We start from the raw sequence: 16,021 nt of genomic DNA, 5'->3' as shown, positions 1-16,021 counted from the left end.
ATGGTGCTAAGACTCTTTTGTCAGATGCCTTCTATGTGATGGAACATATTCTACTTACTTTGGCATCCTCTGTGTTCATTATGTATAGTAAAATTAAAATCCAGACAGCACTGGGGAAATAGAGAGCATTCTACACTTTCCCCCTCATTATGTTGTCCATTTTTACTGATACATTTTAATTATATTATTACATATATAAGGCTTAGGTTGCTACGTGGCACAGTGGATAGAACAGTGGACTTGGAATCAGAAACACTCATCTTTGTGGGTTCAAATCTGGCCTCACTTACTAGCTGTGTGACCCTCCCTTTTCTTCTCCTTTTCCCTCCTACTGCCTATGGGGCAAGTTAGATTTCTATACATAACTCATTATGTTATTCCCTTCTTGAGCTAAATCTAATGAAAGTAAGGTTCAAATCATGCTCATTTCCCTCCCTTTTTTGCCTCTACTGTAATGGGTTTTTGTGTCTTTTTTAGTAATGTAATTTACCCTTTTCTGTCTCCTGTTTTCCTTTTCACTCTGTACATTTTCTTAGAGCAGATTAATCCACTTACTTGGATCCATTTAACCCACTTGATTGGATGTTTTTATTATTACATCAGAGTCAATTTATACAGACCCCTTTTATGTACATCCCTTTAACATAGTGTAATATCGATACAGTTCTCAAGAGTTACAAGTCATCTTTCCTTGTAGGGTTGTAAACAGTTTGCCCTTATTAATAACATGTTGTTTCTTTCTGTCCCGTTTACCTTTTTATGTCTCTCTTGAATCTTGTATTTGAAGATCAAATTTTCTGTTGAGCTCTGGTGTTTTTATCAGGAAGGTTTGGAAGTCCTCTATTTCATCGAATATCTATCTCCTCCCCTGAAATATCATACTCATTTTCACTGGGTAGTTGATCTTTGGTTGTCATTCAAGCTCCTTTGCCTTATGGAATATCATATTCCACGCCCAAGGTCTTTTAATTTAGAAGCTGCAAGGTCCTGTGTAATCCCCACTGTGGTTCCATGATATTAAAATTGTTTCTTTCTTGCTGCTTGCAGTATTTTCTCTTTGACCTGGTAATTTTGGAATTTTGCTACTATATTCCATGGCATTGTCAATTTGGGACCTCTTTCAGGAGGTGATCGATGAATTCTTTCTATGGCTATTTTGCCCTCTGGTTCTGGGAATTCAGGGCAGTTTTCCTTTATGATTTCCTGAAAGAAGCTGCCCAGGCGCTTTTATTTTATTGTGGTTTTCAGGTAAACCAATAATTTTTAAATTTTCTCTCCTGGATTGATTTTCCAGGTCAGTTGTTTTACCAATGAGGTATTTTACATTTTCATCTCTTTTTTCATTCTTTTGTTTTTGTTTGTCATTAGCTTTGATTTACCCAATTCTAATTATTAACAAATTGTTTTCTTCAATTAAATTTTGTACCTCCTTCCCCATTTAGCCAGTTGTAATTTTTAGGGACTTGTTTTCTTCAGTGTCCGTTTTTTCCCGTTGGCCAATTGTACCTTTTAAGAACTTGTTTTCTACAGTTAACTTTTATCCTTCATTTTCCAAGCTATTTACTCTCTGTTGCACACCTCTCCTGTAAATTTTTTCATCTACTTCTCTCATTTGACTTTAAAATTTGTCTTGGGCTCTTCTGAGAAGTCTTTTTGGTCTTCAGACCACTTCATCTTCCCTTTTGAGGCTCCATTGACAATGTTATCCTCTTCAAAATTTCTGCCTTGATCTTCACTCTTCCCATAGTAAGAATCTATTGCACCTGTCTTTTTGCTCATAGTGTTTGCTTATTTCCTGGCTTTTAAAGAGATTGAGTTCAACTGCTGGGGAGCAGAGGACAATGACCCATGCTTCTTGTGTTGGGAGCATAGGGCCTGGTCCCTGGCTTTGTGTGCTGGGGCCTCCAATACTTGCAGTTGGAGGCTGTAGGGTTCTGGTAGCTTGCCTGGTGTTGGGCTGAGTCCCTGACCCATTCAAGTATGTCTCAGAGGTATGACTTGAATACAGCTCTTCCTGACAGTGAGGCTAGCCCTCTTTCTACCCTTCTGCCCTGCCTCTCACAGCATTTATGAATTCATGGCAATAGTATATTGTGAGCTCTTAATATTCTGAAATCATTAAAGACAAAATTTTGTTCTATGTGGTTTTAGTGTAAAGTGTAAGTTCTTTGACTTCCTTTACAAGTTGGTAATTTCTTTATGCAAATACATAAGGAACTACAATAAATAAAATAAACACAATAAATATTATACAATAAAATATATGAACATTTATATGGTATATAAATGTATAATATACTTATACTTGAATATTATATGTAAATATATAACAACTTTATATATTTATATATTTTATTTATGCTTTATTGGTAATAATTTTCTCAAAATGTACCTAGATTAGGTTAGATAACTGCCTCGCAGTTAAGTGATTTCCCTCTTGGGTAAAATATAATCATGCCAGTGTTCTTACCTGTTTTGTTTTTTTTTTTCCAAAAAGACAGCATGGCATAGTAGAAAGATAATTGAACTTAGAAAAAGAAGGATGTGATTAGACACACAGTTGATTAGATCTGATTAGATTACAAATCTGATCCAATTAGAAATGAGAATCACGTCTAGCTTTGCCACTTATTTCCATTGGTGACAAGCTGCTTGAGCTCTGTGAGCCTGATTTTTCATTTGCAAAGTGTAGAAAACTATATCTGTCCCATGTTTTGCAGGACTGTGTGAGGATGAACAGAAATGTTGTATAAAACTTTACTTTATAGAAGTTTACATATTTCTTCAAAATCTTAATTCTTTTATTAGCAGACAGTTAACCTGAGAGTTCCAGAACTTTCTGCTGTATTTTTGTTAGGATGTTATGATACAGAACTGGTTAACTTTAGAGAACTGATTAACTTTTCCTTCCTAAAGTTCTGTTCAATAAAGTCTTTATATAATTTGTTTCAATCTATCAACTACCACAAGCAAAGAGTGGGCCCTTATTCATTTATATGGCTGCAATTCTTGCTTTCAGCTGATCCTTTGGGCCTTCTTTGGTGAGAACAGAGGCAAGAGGTGGTTCGAGACATGGTGATCACAAAGGAAAGGTGAGGAGTGAGAGATGAGAAGAGACAAAAAAACCAGTTACTGCTGGCCCACCTTCTCTCCCCCCACCCTTTGCACTGCTTCATCCCAGATGATGTGACACCAAAATAACCCACTCCTTTTTCTTGGAACCCCACTGTCTTGGAAACTCACCAGGCTTGTCAATTTCATATCTTTGTTAAGTATCCAAGAAGTATTCCTTCTCCACTGAGCACTAACACTTTGAGACTTTGGGGACTGGGATTATGAGGACAGAGGGTGATGTGTGTGTTAAGGTATAAGAGAAAGGCGACTAGGACTCACCAGCCAGTGAACACTGACTTGAAATTGATGAACCTTTAGAAGCATTTTCAGGACAGGAAAGCTGATGTTTTCAAAAGTGATTATTGTATGCACTAACCTTTGCATTTATAAAAATATTATGAACATATTTTTATTGCATTGTCTTGATGGTATAGGGTAGCTGTTATAGCTGATGTGTTTGCCCATAACAGCTGATATAGAAGTCAAGTCAGCAAGCTGAATTTACAAGGATTTCTTAAGTAATTACAATGCACCAGAGAATATAAGTACAAGTAGAAAAAAAACCCCACTATCAAGGAGCTTATATACTAATGGGGGAAGACAAACTCTTGGTCTGTCTGATTGAGTAAAAACAAAACAAAACAGGGAAAGTATCATCTTAATAATAAATAACATACAGCGAAGACACCTACAACACACTGAATCAAAAGTCAGGAAACTGAGTCAAGAAACCTAGACTCTGCCCAGTTCTGTCTTTTGCTATGAACATCTCAGTAAGTTAAGGGTCCTAAATTTAGAGTGGTGATGAAGTTTATAGATTATTTATGAGGCTTTATATCTTATATCTTCCTATAAGTCCAATGTTCTCATTTTACAAGGGGTGGGGAATAGAGGATAAGCAATGCAAGCGATTTGCCTAAGGTGAAAAGGCAATAAATTGTCAGTTAACTACCCTGTTTCTCAAGTATCTTAAGCTTCAAAATGAGAACAATAATATATGTACTATTTTTATTTTAGTATTGTCATTCAGACCAAATGAAACAATGTCATGAAATAGTTTTTCAATAGTATTATATCTCTTTCTTTCTCTTTGCCTTTATTTCTTCTATCATCTTCATTTGCTAAAGTCTCGTATTTATTTTCATTAGTCCTATGATTGAGTAATAGTAATGATAACTGATGTTATATAGTATGTTAAGTTTTGTGAATCATTTTTCATACATTTTCTCATTGGAGTTTTATAACACCCTCCAGTGGAAAGCATCTATGATATTTATCCCTATTTTGCAGACGGGAACACTGAGATTCATAAAGGCAAAGTAAGAGGCTCACCAATGTTCCCCTAGCTAGTTAAATACAGAAGTGAGCTTGAAATTCAGATTTCTCCAGACTCCAAACCCAGGAATCTAGCTATTATTTCATGCTTCTTCCTTTATTGCTGGTTTAATGCTCATAAGTCAATGATGTTTTAAATATCCTTACATGAGTCAGTCAAACATCAAATACTTAGCACTTGATATGTGCCAGGCACTGTGTTCTAAGTGCTGGGACTGCACAGAAAGGCAAAAAGAGTACTTGCCTTCTGGAAGCTCAGATACTAATGGGAGAGGCAACATGCAAACAATTATATATAAACATGATATACAGAGGGTAAGCTGTAAGTAATCTCAGAGGTAGATGGCCTCTTTCTCTCTGTGTCTGTCTCTGTCTGTCTCTGTCTATCTCTATCTCTCTTTGTCTCTATTCATACATGTTGTTTCTTTAGCATAGGGAGTTCATGATGAAGCATTTAATTTACTAAGGAAGATGAATCCTTCTTCAAATAATCCTAGACAGCGAGATTGCTTCAGATAAAAAAGATAAGTGACATGCAGGGTCTATACAGACTAAGGACTAAATTTAGGACTCTCTTATTGTAAGTCCAGCTCTTTGTCCACATCCTTGTCTCCTACCAATGACGGAAATTGAGACTATACTTCTGGGTCTCTAGATTCTGTTATATGAGCTTTTGCCTTACTTCTTCAGGGCCCAGACCATTCTCACAACTTCCCAGTCATGTCTACATTATGACCCCTCCTGAATACTTTACTGTTCTGTTTCACCACCATCCCTATGTGTGTTTTCTCCATTATAAGCTCCTTGAGAAAAGGGACTGTTTTGTTTGTATTTGTGTTCCTCAAAGATTCACATAATTTATGGCACATAGTAGGTTCTTAATAAATGTTCTGTCTATTATCTGTCTGTCTATATACAAACTATTATTATTGCTAATTATTCCAAATTTCTGTCTTTTTATCACAAGCACCTAGCCCAGGTCCTGCTACATGAGAGGTACTTAAGATATTCCATTTGATTGATCAGGTGACAATATCCTGAATTCCTCAGCACCATGCTCAAAATCACTCTTTTCCATTCATCCCAGCCTAGAATTTTTATTCATGGATTTAGAACTCTAAGTCCATCAGAGGTTACCTATTCTCACTTACTCCCTTGTTCTACAGATGACAAATTCATCTGTCCATCTCTCTCTCTTTGTAGGAGGGAGGTCTGAATCTTGGGACATATTCCTCTGACAGAAACAATAGAGTTGAATTTCAAAGAATATTTTAGATACTAATTTCCAACCTTGAAATCTCATGAGAAGCAATAACTGCATTTCTGTTCTTAATGATTGTGAGTCCTTTCAATTTCCTTTAGATCAGGAATTGCTTTCAATAAGGTCTTCTTTCAGATTTTGAAAATGCTCATTCCAGACTGGCATTTGGTGGAGTACTGGAAAGAAATAAAGCATTGGAATAGTAGTCTGAAGCATTGGGTTTTAATCTCTACTCAACCTAACCTTCTGTGTGACCGTGGACACGATGCTTTCCTTTTGACATCCCCTTTGTTAAATTAAAGTGGTAAATTAATGAGCTCAAGTTTCTTCTAGCTCTGACATTCTTTAGTTCTGTGAATATTTCTTCTTTTGGCATTGAGAGGCTGTGTAAAAAACAAAAGCCTGAGCTTAAAGCTAAGAAGACCTGAATTTAAGTCCTATCTTTGACACATACAGGGACTATGATTCAGAGCAAATCAATATTCCAGGCAACTCTGAAAGACTATAAGTGGAAGAGAAGGCAGCAGACTGTGTTAGTAGAGGAAGTTTTTTTTTTTTTTTTTTTTTTTTTACCCATCAGTTTCCTATATTAATAAAAAAAAATCCCTTAAAAATCAGCACTTTTGCCACAGATGATGATTCAGGGCCAGTAGTATGTTTGGAATTATGACTTTACAATAGATTTCTGCACTACTGTGCCCTTTAATATATCTTTGTTCCATATGAAAACTGAGCTCATGAAGGAAGTGGCTACACAGCATTATGGACAAATGATCAGTACATTTTTAGTAACAATTTCAGAAAACATAATGATGAATGGCAAAAGTGTCTCTTAATTTTGGGTCATAATCATAAAACTGGTAGTTTCAATCCTTCAAGACGTCAATCTTCTTTCAATGTTGGAAAGGGAGGGTTTCCTAGACTTAGAAAGATGAGAAGTTCTAAGCAGTTATTACATGGAGTTGACTAATGGACCACAAAGATCTCCATTAAATTCTAGGTAAAGAATAACAGATTTTTGGTAAGATTCCATCCCTTCTCCCAGTGGTTTTTGTCCAACAGTCAATTGCCTATATTGTTAATATATTTTTCTTAGATTAAATGTGGCCTCTCGATATAATTTAAGCCCATTCCCACTACTCTTTGGATTTCAGGAAAAATAAAAAAAATTGTGTTTTCTTTAAAATAACCATTTGCTAGATGATAGTTTGTATAGAAGCTCTATCTACATGATGTCAGCACAGGTCATTAAAACATGAACATTTCATGTCTAATGGGGTCCGTTACGCACTATTTTCATCTTATGCTTAATTAATGTAATGTCTGACACTGAGCACATCACCAAGACAAAATGGGAAAAAAAGAAAACTAATCAAACTGAGTCAAAATGACATAAGAAAATCCTTGGGGGTAAAATTGAATTTGGTAAATTAAATCACATTTGCAATTACTTCAGAGTGAATGTTGATAAATTATAATTTAAAGATTCCTTTCTGTTATTTAGAGACAATGTAAATTTCTGTCAGTCCAAGGGACCATTGTCATGAAGAATGACAAATGTTTTAAAAGCACCTGGCCAGCTGTAGTGAATTGAGAAGAAACTGAAAAAAAGGACTGGTCCCACCTGGGTAGGAATGATAATAGGAATACTTCAGTAGAATTCTATGATGAAATTACATTTTATCTAAATATTGAAATGAGAAGAAGAAAGGGAACAATATTGATGAAGAGTGTTTAAATGACACTGGAAATCATGATAGCAGTCAGAGATTAATTGATTTGCCCATGTCATATGTGTAAGTGTATCATGCTAAATTTGAACTTAACTATTACTAACTCTAGGTCCAAAACTTCATGCATTGTACCACCTAACTACTTAACAAATCTCTTTGTTTGATTGTCCTGGATTCTATTTCTGATCCTGGTTCTGAACCAGTTTCCATTACAGATACAGCACTACTTTCCACCATTTTCCAGTCATATACCTCCACTATCTATATCCTGTGTGTCATTTTTGTTTGTGGCCTGTAAATAGTTCAGAGAATTCCCAATCATGGCCATCCCTCACACTCCAGACTCAGATAAATGAATTACAGATTTGAAACTTACTTGGTCTCAACTCATGACTGGGACAGTAAGGGGAACTTTCAACAAAAGAGCTGAAGGTACTATAAAATGTCAGATGAAAAAGAGCATGATTTCCCTGAAGGAAGATTTTATGTGTGTGTATGTATGTGTGTGTGTGTGTGTGTGTGTGTGTGTGTGTGATATTTAACTCTGCAGGGAGAATGAATTCATTGAGAAGAGATCTCACTAACCAAATCATATCTCTCTATTTTGGGTCTGTGGTATAATAGAATTAGACGACTTTCTCAAAATTTGATTTTGGAATATCAAAGTCTTTTGAATTTGCCTCTTTTTAATTTGGATCTTTGTTTTTTGGTTTTTTTTTTCTTTAGTGAGCAAAACAATCTATTGTTTGCTGGATTTTGTGGGCATACACTGACAAAAGAAAACCAGATCACCTACTCATATGGCATCAAGCAATCATTCATCAGTGACTGAGTTCACCTTACAAAGTTTCTCTGAAAATCTTCAGGTTCAGATCTTCATCTTCAGCCTCTAATTAGGACTTTTCATAGTGGCTTTCACAGTTAACTCCCTCATTGTCATTGTGATCAGTCTACATTCAGGCCTCCAAACTCCCATGTACTTTTTCGTTATAAATTTGCCCGTCTTGGATGTTTCCTTTGCCTCCATTGTGGTGTCCAAATTGCTGCAGAAGCTAATGACCAAGAACACTATTTCCTATGGTGGCTGCATAGCTCAGATCTATTTCCTAACTTGGTGTTTGGGGGTACAGCCCTTGCTTTCACAGCCATAGCCTATGATCTGTATGCAGCCATCTGCCAGTCCCTCCACCACAACACTATTATGAGCAAGGCAGTTTGCTACCTCATAACATCTTCAGTGTGGGCTATCAGTGGGACCACTGTAACAATAAACATTATCATGACTGTTCCCTTGTCTTTCTGTGGCACTAATGTCATTGATCATTTCTTTTGTGAGATTCCTCCATTATTGCCTCTCTCCTGCTCCTCAACCTATATCAACATTGAAATGGTAATTATGGCATGCATGTTCTTTGCTATTTTCAATTTTCTGCTCATTCTGGTGTCCTACGGTTTCATCATCTCCAGCATCTTGAAGATCCAGACTAAGGAAGGGAAGAAGAGAGCATTTTCCACTTGTTCCTACCACTTTATTGTGGTCATCATGTATTATTAACCATAATTTATATCTACATTCTTCCTGGTTTGGGTCAGTCTCTGAAGAAAAGCAAAGAATCTTCAATGTTTTATGCCACAGTGACCCCAGCCTTGAACTCTCTGATCTACTACCTGAGAAACAGGGATGTGAAAATAGCCCTCAAGAAATTATTTCCAACTCTTAGGAAATAATGGGACATTTGGCAAACTGCTACAGCTCAAAACAATGGGATTAAAAGTATCTCTGAAGCTGAAAAGTGTACATAGATCACAGCTTTACACATCATTTCTTCTGGTAGGCAATGCTTCTGAACTCAGGATGTGTTCTTAGGTGAACCACCTAACTCCCTTGGTACATTGTTTCTTGAAGACATTTAATGAAGGAAAAGTCAGAATATGTCCAAAGAATATCACAAAAACATTCGAAGTGCCATACCATGTCAGATCCTTGGTTTAAACAGAATAGAATTTTCTTGCCAAGACATATTCTAAGAGATAATTTATTTGAAGGTGTGGTTGCCTGTTCTCTCTAATGTCAAACATTATATGACTCATATTGGTCTTTTTATTATGAACCTGATAGACTTCAGGTGCAGTGGAAAAGGTCTCAATTAGATCTCAACACCACAAGAGGACTTACTTTGATTTAACTGAGGAGAAAAGAAAAGGCCTCTCCTTACTTTCTCTCTTCATGCAAAAGAAAGGGTTTCAACTAAGGCTGATTGTATTAGAGAACTGTGGTGACTGTGGCAATGGAAAAGCCATAAGGAAAGACTAGCAGTATGGACAGCTCTCCAATTTGATTCCATCTGCAGAGTAAGGGAGATCTAGAACTCAACTCCTGAGGCCTTAGGAATGATTAAACAGGAAAAAAGAAGACTTTTCTTAGGCTGAGAATGATCAAAGCACCAACCCAGAAGATGAAAATAACTGAAAAAAGTACTTATAATCAGAACCTCAAAGAAAAAGAATTCCCACACAACAATTTGGATTTTTAAAAAAATGCATTTTTAAAATTATATAAGAAATGAAAACTATGTAAAGAAAAGGAATAAGCATTTATGTGGTGGTTACTATATACCAGGCACCTTGTGAAGTCTTTTGTTCCAAATATTATCTCATTTTATATTCTCCACAACCTGAAATACAGTGCTATGGTTATCCATGTGTTGTCTTGAGGAAACAGAGAAAAATAGAGCTAGTAAGTGTTTGAGGCCAAATGTCAACTAAAGGGTTTCTGATTCCAAACCTAGTCCTCTAGGATGAGAAAATTGGAAATAAAGCCCCAGAGTTTAACAGAAGAGTTATAAAACCCTCCTATAGTGAAAAAACACTAAAAATCATAATAGACAAAATAAATGATTCTAAAAGTCAACAAGAATTCTTAAAATGAAGTCAAAAGAATGGAATCTAAGAAACTGTAAGATAAAAACAAAATAACTGACCTAGAAAATGGATTAAGGTGAGATAACTGAAGACTTATTACATAACAATCCGCAAGAAGTAGTTGATGAGTCACAAATCCCCTTGGGATTTATAGTTTTTCACAAAGAAAACTAAGTGGAGATCAGCCCTCATTTATGGGTGGGGGTAGAGATATTTTTTTCACTCACAGTGACAATGTGAATTTTGGGATTCCCAAAAATGTGGCCCTTATTTTATGAATCTGCATCATGTTTCTTGAGCCAAGCTACAAAGGATGACTTGAATTTCATAAACACAAAGAAAAAAGGAACTTGGATATCATTTTTCAAGAAATCATTAAAGAAAATATCCAGACATATAAGAATAAGAGGGGAAACTGAAAATAGAAAGAAAACATTGATGACCTCCTAAAACAAATTCCAAAATAAAAACTACTTGATGTGTTATTGGCAGTACTCAGAGCTTTAGAAAAAAATATAAGCAATCAGAAGGAAAGAATTAAAATATAGAAGAAGCACAGTCAAGATTGAACAAGACTTGACAACTATCATCAAAGAAAGGGAGAACATGGAGTGAAATATTCTATGAGGAAAAATACAAAGGTCCATAACCAGGAATATCTCACCTGGTAAAAACTGAATATTATATCCTATGAATTAAAATGGACTTTGAATGAAATAGATTTTCAAATATTCTTGATAAAAAATGACTTGAAAAAAGATCTTTGAAATAAACACATAGAACAATGTATATTCTAATGGAGATAGAAGAGAATGTTAAAAGATTTCATTTGGAACCCTCTTATCACAGGGATCATTGAGGAAGTCAACTGAAACAAAGACTGATAAATAATTTTATTTTGAATATGTAAGAAAAGAGGCAGTTGGAGAATATACATTAAGGGGAGATGGGAGAAAAATGGCAGCTTTGTGAAGACATAAACAGCTTTTATAAGTAGGCATATATCCAAATACAGATAAAGTGAAGAAATTGAATGTCCCTTGAATTTGGCTTTAATCTAAACTGGTCAAACAAGGGCAGAACACACACAGAGTTTGGTATATAAATATATTCAACTGAACAGGGAAAAAATAAGGAAAAGGAATAGGGAAAGGGGAAATATAAGTGGGAAGGTATATTCAGGAAGCTATTTGTGTATTTAAATATAACAAATCTTATGCTTGGAGAGGGGATATAAGGAAAAGGTTAAAAGAGGGGAAAAGAACAATAACTTTAAATAAACAAGAAGAAAAGAATACAGAGAAGGAAAACTACAATAGAATAAAATGGAAGGGAGTAAACAATTAATTATCATAGCTGTTATTGTTCTTGGGATGAACTCATCTATAAGAAATTAATAGAATTTCAAACTACCAAAAATTGGTTTGTAGAGCCAGAAAAAATAATAACAAGATTCATTTGGAATAACAAAAGGTCCAGATTATCCAGGGAACCAATGAAAACAAATGCAGAAAAAGATGACCCACCCATTCCAAAAATATTCATAGTAGTTCTTTTTGTGGTAGTAAAGAATTGGAAATTGAGGGAATGCCCATCAATTGGGGAATGGCTGAACAAGTATTGGTATATGAATATAATTGAATACTATTTTGTTATAAGAAATGATGAGCAGGCAGACTTCAGAAAAACCTGAAAAGACTTGTATGGACTGATGCTGAGTGAAGTGAGCAGAACCAGGAGAACTATGTACACAGAAACAGCCATATTGCATGATGACTAATTTGATAGACTTAGGCCTTCTCAGCAATGCAAGGATCTAAGACCTCTCCAAAGGTCTCATGATGCAAAATATTATCCACATACAAAGAAAGAACTATGGATTTTCAGTGTAGAATGAAGCGTACTATTTGCTATTTTTTTTCTTCTTTTGTGTTTTGTTTCCTCTTTCTGCTGGTTCCACCTATTGGTTCTAACTTTTTCTTGCAACATCACTAATGGGAAAATATCTTTAATAGGAATATATATGTATAGCCTACATCAGATTGCATGCTGTCTTGGGGAGGAAAGGGGGAGAAGATGGGGAGAAAAATTTAAAACTCAAATGTTTATTGAAGTGATTGTTGATAAAGTAAAATAAATTAATAAAAAAATCCCTTTATTCCATGTATACATACTACTTAATCTTTTAGTTAGTATTTTATTTAGGACTTTTACATCCTTATTCATTATGGATATTGGTGTATAATTTTCTTTTTCTGTTTTTGTGCTTCATTGTTTAGGTATCAATATCATATTTGTTTCATAAAAGGGATGTGGTAGGATAACTTCTTTACCAAATATTCAAAATAAGTTATTTAATATTGGAATTAGTAAATCTTTAAGTGTTTGATAGTATTCACTTGTAAATACATCTGCTCCTAGTCTTTATTCCTTATGAAGCTCATTTATAGATTTTTCAATTTCTGTTTTCTAAAATGGGTCTGTTTAGATATTTTATTTCCTCTTCTGCTAATCTAGGCCACTTTTATTTTTCTAAATATTCTTCCATTTCACTTAAGTTGTTACATTTATTGGCATATAGCTAGGCAAAATTAGTCCTTATAATTTCTTCAATTTCATCTTTCTTATTAGTATATTCTCAGTTTTCATTTTTGATACTAGTTATTTAGTTTTCTTCTCTTTTTAAAATATATCTATATCTCGACACAGTTTTCCTTTTTTTTTGAAAACACAAAAGTTACCCAGTAAAGTAGAATACCAAAGTTAAAGAAGTTGAATCTTTAAAGAAATAGATGACTGACATGCAATCCTAATGAAAAGAACAGTTATGGAAAAACTTTGAAGTTCAAAAACAGGAGTTAAAAAATCATTAAAAGATAAACATAAGAGAGAAAAGAAGGATAAATTACTTAAGTTCAAATATGGGGGAATACACGTATTTCTTCTTTACCTTATCATCATCAGTGCTCATAAAAGGAGTCTAGACTAAAAGCCTCAGAGTGATTCTGTTATGTGTCGATGATCTTAAAAGAATGGAAAGAGAAGAGAAAATTAAGACCTAGGAGAGGCTGTGGAGGGCAAGAAAGGTAAAAGAAAAGGATCTTGCATAATCAGGGTGCACAAGTACCCATCTATTCAAACAAGAAGTATGGGAAGGAAGGAAGAACAGCTGATGCTTTAACCTGACTCTCATCTGAACTGGTCACAGTAGAAAGACACACACACATACACACACACACACACACACTTAATTGAGCTTCACACAGTCAAGTGTACATGACCCTTTTCTACTTCTTCACATAGTCTACATCTACTATTTCTTTTCCCAGTCATGGAAAAGCATGATTGCCATTAATGTTTTGTATTCTCTTGGTTTCTGGAGTGTGCTACATCTGTGCCTTTATTCATTCATTAAACACTATTAACCTGAGAGTTCTAGAACTTTCATTCCATCCTTATTAGGATGTTATGATAGAGATTTGGTTAACTTTTGAGAACTGGTTAAGTTTTCCTTGTTAAAAACTTTCAATTTTCAATTCCAATTCAATAAAGTTTTTATATAATTTATTTAAATCTAGCAGCTACCACAAGTAGAGTCCCTTCTGCATGTATATGGATACTACTCTTGCTTTTCCCTGATCCCTTGAGTCTTCTTTTTTGGGGACAGTTACAAGAGGTGGTTTCACACATGGAGATCACAAAGGAAGCATGAGCAGTGAGAGATGAGAAGTGACAAAAAAGCTAATTACTGCTGGTTCACCTTCTCTCCCCTCACCCTTTCCATTGCTTCATCACAGATGATGTGACACCAAAATTCCCCACACTTTTTTCTCGGAAACCCACTAACTTGGAAACTCACCAGGCTGGTCAATTTCACATGTTTGTTCAAGTATGTAATCTCCCTTCTCAACTGACCACTAATACTTTGAAACTTTGGGAACAGGGATTATGAGGACAGAGGGTGATGTGTGTGTTAAGGTATAAGAGAAAGGGGACTAGAACTCACCAGCCAGTGAACACTGACTTGAAATTGATGTACCTTTAGAAGTATTTTCAGTGGCCAACATGACAAAACAGGAAAATGATAAATGTTGGAGAAGATGTGGGAAAATTGGAACAATAATGAATTGTTGGTGGAGTTGTGAAGTGATCCAACCATTTTGGAGAGCATTTTGGAACTATGCCCAAAGAGCTACAAAAATGTGCATACCCTTTGACCCAGTAATAGCACTTCTAGGGCTATATCCCAAACAGATAACACAAATGGGAAAAGGACTTACATGTAGAAAAATATTCATAGCAGCTCTTTTTGTGGTGGCAAAGAATTGGAAATTGAGAGGATGCCCATCAATTGGGGAATGGCTGAGCAAGTTGTGATATATGAATATGATGGAATACTGTTGTGCTATAAGAAATGATAAACAGGCTGACTTCAGAAAAAACTGGAAAGACTTGTAGGGTGTGATGCTGAGTGAAGTGAGCAGAACCAAGAGAACATTGAACACAATAACAGCCATGTTGTGTGATGACTAATATTGATAAACTTAACCCTTCCTGGAAATACAAGGATCTAAGACATCTCCAGAGGCCTTGTGATGGAAAATGCAATCCACACCTGAAGAAAGAACTAGGGAAGCCAAATTGTTATTTTTTTCTCTTCTGCTGAGTTTTGTTTCCTCTTTCTGACGGTTCATCCTATTGGTTTTAATTTCTATTTACATCATCACTAATGTGAAAATAAGTTTAATATGAATGTAAATGTATAGCCTATATGAGATTGTGCGCCATCTTGGGGAGTGTGGTGGGGAGGAAGGGGGAGAAAAATTTTAAACTCAAAAATATATGGAAGTGATTATTGATAAAGCAAAACAAATTAATAAAAAAAGAAGTATTTTCAGGACAGGAAAGCTGTCATTTTCTGTTTTTTTTTGTTTAGTTTTTTTTTTATTCTTTTTTTTAAATTTTTAGTTTTCAACATTTACTTCCATAAGATTTTGAGTTCCAAATTTTCACATCTTCTCGCCCCTCTCCCCACCCCAAGATGGAATGTATTCTGAATACCCCTTCCCCTAGTCTGCTTTCCCTGCTATCTCTCTCCCGCTTCCCCTTCTGTTTTGCTGTAGGGCAGAATAGATTTCTTTACCCCATTTCCTGTATTTCTTATTTTCCAGTTGCATGTGAAAACATTTTTTTAAACATGGGTTTTGAAAACGTTGGGTCCCAGTTTTTCTCCCCTCCTCCCTCCCCACCCACCCTCATTGAAAAGGCAAACAACTCAATATAGGCTATACATGTGCAGTTATGCAAAACCCTTCCATAGTAGACATGCTGTGAAAAACTAACTCTATTTCCTTAAATCCTATCTCATCCACCCATTTATTCTATTCTTTCTTTTGACCCTGTGCCTCCTCAGAAGTATTTGCTTCTGATTACTCCCTTTCCCAATCTGCCCTCCTCTCTATCATCCTGCTACTCTCTTGTCCCCTTTCCCTCCTATTTTCCTGTAGGGTAAGACAGATTTCCATGCCCAATTGAGTGTGTATGTTATTCCCTCCTTAAGTCAAATCCTATGAGAATAAGATTCACTCATTCCCTCTCACCTTCTGCCATTTCCCCTCCACTGTAAGAGCTTTTTTTTTCTGTTTTTTTTTTTGTG

This window comes from Vombatus ursinus, unplaced genomic scaffold (genome assembly GCF_900497805.2).
Source record: "Vombatus ursinus unplaced genomic scaffold, bare-nosed wombat genome assembly UNPS02014264.1, whole genome shotgun sequence".
NCBI lineage: Eukaryota > Metazoa > Chordata > Mammalia > Diprotodontia > Vombatidae > Vombatus > Vombatus ursinus.
This window is presented reverse-complemented; position numbering follows the sequence as displayed.